Raw genomic sequence first — 6,201 nt, 5'->3', positions numbered from 1 at the left:
GCAATTATCTGATACTTTTGAACCAACTACTTTCAAGTGAAGAGGGACAACAACTGATCAACAATATCTGGAACTGAAGGAAAATATAAGTTAATTAAAATATTTGTTTCAGGATAAAAACTTACAATTGGAAAAACCGCGTAATAAGTTTTCATAGTAATCAAAAAAATAAATACGAGCGAAGAAAAACTATTATGTAGATGAAGTTAAGTGAATAAATAAGTGTTATTGTTAGTTTTAATTTTTATTCTTAAAGAAGTGGGTAAATTTGTGTTAAATGAATCATTTTGGGATCTTTTAATGGAATAATTTTTGATATTTATTTATAAATCTGTTTATCGCCACGATGCTAAAAATAAAAGAAATTATTGGGGTTGGCGAGTAAGGATGAAATTTCTAAGCTTAAAATAATAATTAATTTCCTATTAATTGCTTTTGATCTGCTGCCTCAGTACTAGCAATAATTTTACTTTCTTATTTATTATTTCATTGATAGCTAGATCCCTTTTCGTTCCTTCCATTTTCTTCTTTTTCTTTCTTTTCTTTCACCTTATTTTTTCTTCTCTCGTACTATCACTTATTATCCTGTCATTTTATTAAACACATTTCTTTCAAATCTTATGATATTAGATACGCACCAAAAAAAAGTGCGCAAAAGAAAGAAAAAAAAAAAAAACGGATTACCCTAAATAACTTTTGATCTAATGATCGGATCGTCACATTCTAGGACTCAATCTCAATGAATTACAAGGGGATGATCGCCAATATGCTAATTAATTAGAGCAGACGAGATTTTAAGTTACGAAATCAGACACAAAAACGTACTTTCTCTGAGTAAAGCATACCTTTTTTTTTCTCCAACGGATTCGGATTTCTGTCCCCCAAATTATTGCGTGTAGCCGCAATCTGGGAAATGTGGTCCCCATAGTTTCGTCAGGAGAGCGATCCTAAGTTCGGATCGCTCTCCTTAATGTAATGTTAGATCCTAATGTAATGTTAACTTTATTTTTTGCGCATTTCGCCAAATATCGAGAACTTTTAAAACGAATTGAAAAATGTTTGTACACAAGTCTAAGACTCGTTCATGCAAAAAATAAATTTTAGTTAAGATTCATTTTTTTTATTATTTTATTTAATGATAGTCGAAAACTTTTTAAATTGTTGTCATTACAAGTCTAAGACTCGTTTATTCAAAGAGAATTCCATACAAAAAATAAATTTTAGTTAAGATTCATTTTTTTATTATTTTATTTAATAATAGTCGAAAAACTTTTTGTATGCAACTTTTACGTCATTTTAAAGTATTTAATTTTACAAGGCAAAATTTAAAATTTGAGAAAAATTGGTTGAATAGTTCCTGAGAAATCGTATTTAAAATATACGACTTTTTTAAAATTCGATTTCTTCCTGATTTTTTATTTTTATTTTATTTTGATTTATTTTGTAGTACATGAAAAGTAATAAAAAGGTAGAAATTAATTGCACCGTCTTTTTTTAGTTCTTTATTCCTTAACTAGATGGCGATACCAAATTTCACACGTACCTGAGATTCGAAGTCAACGAAGTCGAAAGTGGATGGGGGAACGCCTCCTCCGATACACTTCTCTATCTGGCATGTCTAGCGAAACGACATTAGGTAAACATACCTGAGTGCAAAAAGCGAGCACGTTGTTATTACAGTGTCAACTCACGATTATTTGTGGATATTTAGTCAACAACGTCTTGAACTCAACTTAAATGCCAAATTCTTTGTTATGGATTATACAGATGTGAAGGATGTTATTTATTAAGAGAGGTGAGTCTTCGATTTAATTTCAAAAAACCAGAATTCTTTTGTTTTTCTTTGATTATTTTTAATCTGTCAAAAGTTAATCTGTCAAGGTCGCCGCTGAGTTTTGCAACACCGGCTTTTTCTTTTCGTTCCCCAGTGTGTCACATTTTGATCTCAGCTTTATCGAAGACTGTTGTAACGGAAAAAGTTAAATTTTTATTTTAAATCTCTTAGCATGTTTACATCTGTTTTTCATTTTGTTTGGAAAATCTAATTCTTAAAAATTTTCAAAGATCAAATTCTTTTTGTTTGAATTCTATGTAAAGATTATTTCTAAGAATGTAATTTCTTTGTATTTTTTTCTTATTTGAATTATACCAATTAATTTCGTTACGTTTTAATATTTTACAAGCAAAATTAGCCAATTCTCATGTAGAAGAAAATAATTTCTATTTTATTCCATAAGCTACGTTTTTACTAAATTCATAAATATTCTTTTCAACAAAACCTCCCATCTGTGTGATATTATAGACTAAAGATCTAGCTATTTAATTTTGAATTTAAGTACAATTTAACTGTTCAGGTAGTTTAATTTTTACATCAGAAATTCAAAATACTTTTTCCAAATGTCTCTTTCATTTATTCAAAAGGTAATAAAGTAGAAATAAATAAATAGATATCTTAAAGAATTTGGCATGTTTATAATAAATAATTGATGGATAGCTAATAAGTATATGAAAAGAAATACGCACTTTCTCGTGTGTTTCCTTTTTTTGATTAACATGTTTACAGTTTTAATTAAAAATAGCTCGCGTCTTTCAAATTATTAAAAGAGCGTTTTAAAATTTGTTGCAAATACATGGATTCTTTAATTATAGCCATATAATCAAAACATGTTTTTTTCTTTCTTTTTTTTCTTCTAAATTAAAAAAAACAACAACTAAGCGTTAGTTAAATGTTGTTTAGTTTAGTTTTTCTAAATTAAGAATTCTTAACATCTAACTGGAATGTTCAATGTTATGTGCTCGTATCTGCTGACAAAATTAACTACTCTTTTTGCCAGTTAAAATCTTGTTGTAATTTTCGATAAACCACACTTTTTTTTTTAAAAAAAAACGAAAGAAATCAAATAATTCTCTATAAAATTTATTAGATTTTAGGAAACTGTAATATCAACTGATCAAGTGGAGCATAAACCGATTTGATTCTCTGTTACGGGAGTTTACTTAGGTAACACCTGTTCCACGACCCCGATGTGCCTCTTATTCGATTATTTTCTCATTCTTTCATTTAGTTTCAAGTCAAATATAGTTTATAACACTGTTAATTTTTATACTCAATAAATGTAATATGGTAGGTTTTTGTTCACCCTGCATTTGGCTTTGTTGCATTCGGTTCATTGCTTTCGATTTCGATTTGATTAGAAAAACCAATGTTACCAGTTTTATTTCATTGATTTGTGTTTTCTCAAAAAATAATAGATATTAAAATAAAATAAAAATATGAATTTAGTTAACTGCTGATGAAAACTAGTAACAAAAACTAATAATAACTGCAAGGAGCTACTTATATATTTTCGATTACTTCGAAAAATGATATCATTTCCATAGCTGCCAACTCTACTGGATTTTGCCAGTTTCTCCTGGTCTGCTGGTTTGATTAAAAATTCTCCTGGTTTTTGTACATTTTAGAATATTCCCTAAAATTCAGTAAGTTTCCAAAAATTATTATTATAGTACATAATACATAATAAAGCGAGCCTCATTTATTGAAATCAGTTTAAAACTTTTTTTGTTGTAAAATGTTTAGTTTATTTTTTTACGTAGAATTCCCTTTTTAAATTAATTAAAGAATCTTTTAACTATCTTTGATGAATTAAATACCCATTACTATTGAAATTATGAGTAAATATAATACCTAACCAGGGATCTGTCCAGGCCGAATTTACTACCGTTTAGCGGTACCTTCACAAATTCAATTTTAGGTAAAACGGTAGTTTCACAAATTCAACTTTGGAAAAACGGTAGTTTCACAAAATACTTTTTCTTAAAATTTTATTTTTGTATCCCTTAAGAAACGATAAATCTATATTTTTACCATGTTTTTGTGTTGGCTTTTTAATATAATTTTTAATTTTTCACAAATTATGTCAAAATTTTCACAAATTATGTCAAAATTTTCACCTTTCAGAAAAACCTAGACAGACCCCTGCTAACATTTCAAGTACTATATTCAATGTCAATCATAACTGGAAAATATTGCAGTTTTTCGATTTTGATAAAAATAAAAATTCCCTATTTACAAAATATTTAGTACATTTTGCAACAAACATCATTATTTCGTAAAATCCACTGGATTTTTCCCTACGCATGTTGGCAGCTATGCATTTCTATCTCTTTATCGGGAAAAATTGTTTGTAATCACTACAAATTAATGGTTATAGCAAAAAAAAAAAAAAAAAAAAAAAAAAAGGAAGCTATTTGCCTATGTTAATATTTTAAGCATTTATATTTTTATGAAAATATCTGAGAGCTATACTACAGATTTTAAATAACACTTATAATACTGAGATGTTTTTTTTTTTTTTGCTCTAGATTTTTTTAACAGTTTTAGATACTTTCGTATACCACTGATTTCAAATCTGCAACCGATTACTCTCACCCAGTTACTTTTTTTTAAGTCTAATTTTTTTGTTGAAATGTGTTAGATTTAAAACGTTATATTAAACAAGGGATCTCATAAATGTTTCGACGAACTATTATGAACTATTTCTTCGTGTGCTTTTGAATAGGTCTTAATAGGAGAGCGCCCCTAGCCGCGAAAGTTGACATTTCCGGGCAAGAGTTCCTATACAACTTTAACTCCACTAGAAGTTTATCGCAACATTTAATCGAATCCCTGTTATATATAACGTGTTTAAACTTCAACATTTAGACAAAAAATAGACTAAATATGCCAATTTTAGAAAAATAAAACTAGCTTTATTCGTAAAACTAATTTCAGATTTAAAATCCTTACACACAGATCAAACAAAATCAAGTATTTGTATAAAGGCAACTAAAATTTGTTCCCCAGTGTAATAAATTACCGAGCATCGGAGGAAATAATGAATTGAAAAAGTATTTTTACCTAATGTGGCTATAATAAGAATAGGAGTTCTTTTTTTTAAATTTCAATTGTGACAGTAGTTAAAATGTATGAAAGTAATATCTCTGAATTAAGTAAAATTCATATTTTCTTCCCATAAAATTTGAATGCTTAAAAATTAAGGCATCTAAAAAAGGGTATTCTCTATTTGTCTGTTACAGCAGTATCTTCTAAATCAGTGGTTACCAACTGGCGGCCCGCGAAGCCTTTTTTTTGTGGCCTGCGAACTAAAGTATATTAGTTGTCATTTTTTTGCGGACATTTTTTATAAAAAATCTATATGGGTTTAAAATACTTTTCTTTCGTAACCTAATTTCCTCGTTTCTGTGAAATTTAGCATACCAACGGTGTAAAGAAATTTATTTCTCAGGTTTTGCATCCAATAAAATATTTATTCAAATACAAAACTAATCCTGTGTGTTGCTTAAAAATCTACTTCTTAATTTAATTCGTAATTCCATACGTTTGTTTTGTACAACTTGGTAAAAGTCTGACAGTAATATTTAATGTTCCTTCAAACATAAAAGAATCCTATATAAAATTTTGATAAAGTTGCGGCCCGCCATTTGACTGGTGTTTTAATTACGGCCCCCGGCCTCATGTAAGTTGGAAACCCCTGTTCTAAATCATAATTATTTAATGATTTTTTTTTTGTATTAATTTAAAATGAGCACGTAATCTGTCTAAGGTAGAAAGCTAAATGTAGTCAGACTTGAATAATTTTTTTTTACTGATTTTTAACAAATTACGTCCTTTTTTTTTGCCTATAACTGTAAGTCTGTTGCATTGGAATAGCCCAATCTTAGTCACGAGGAGTACCCCTCATCCAAAAAACAAAAGTATGAAAAGCTGTGTTCTTACTGTCTCTTTTTCTTTTTATTTAAAAAAAAAATCTTAATATAACTCCTTTTATAATCTAAAGTTCTCATGGGTTAATAATTACGGATTGTTATTGTAACTAAATGTAAATTTTGAAAAACAGAGCCGAGTTTACTTTGATACCAAATGGCTCTTAAAAGAAAAAAAATTTACGAAACAAAAAGTGTATATCTAATGTGCTCTTATTATGTCTTTTTTTAAAAAATTTTTTAATGTAAGTCCTTTTATAATCTAAATTTCTCATGAGTTAATAATTACGGATTGTTATTGTAACTAAATGTAAATTTTGAAAAACAGAGCTGAGTTTACTTTGATACCAAATGGCTCTTAAAAGAAAAAAAATTTACGAAACAAAAAGTGAATATCTAATGTGCTCTTACTATGTCTTTTTTTAAAAAATTTTT

General features: G+C 27.9%; 1 protein-coding gene across 3 annotated transcripts in view; it reads left to right on the top strand.

The window, feature by feature from the left end:
* Positions 1 to 1,545: 1,545 nt before the first annotated feature.
* Positions 1,546 to 6,201, top strand: part of LOC107441423 (rho GTPase-activating protein 18) — a 276,037-nt gene continuing 271,381 nt past the window's right edge. For 2 of the 3 annotated variants that reach the window (XM_043043811.3, XM_071186026.2), the window contains exon 1: positions 1,546 to 1,795. The gene's annotated coding sequence lies outside the window, so the exon portion shown is untranslated. The remainder of the gene's footprint in view (positions 1,796 to 6,201) is intronic. The other variant, XM_087164462.1, reaches the window with a different exon arrangement.

This window comes from Parasteatoda tepidariorum, chromosome 5, assembly GCF_982258835.1.
Source record: "Parasteatoda tepidariorum strain Cologne lab strain chromosome 5, Ptep-v5.0, whole genome shotgun sequence".
NCBI classification, from domain to species: domain Eukaryota; kingdom Metazoa; phylum Arthropoda; class Arachnida; order Araneae; family Theridiidae; genus Parasteatoda; species Parasteatoda tepidariorum.
The sequence above is the reverse complement of the archived record's forward strand: the minus strand, read 5'-3'. Positions and strand labels throughout refer to the sequence as shown.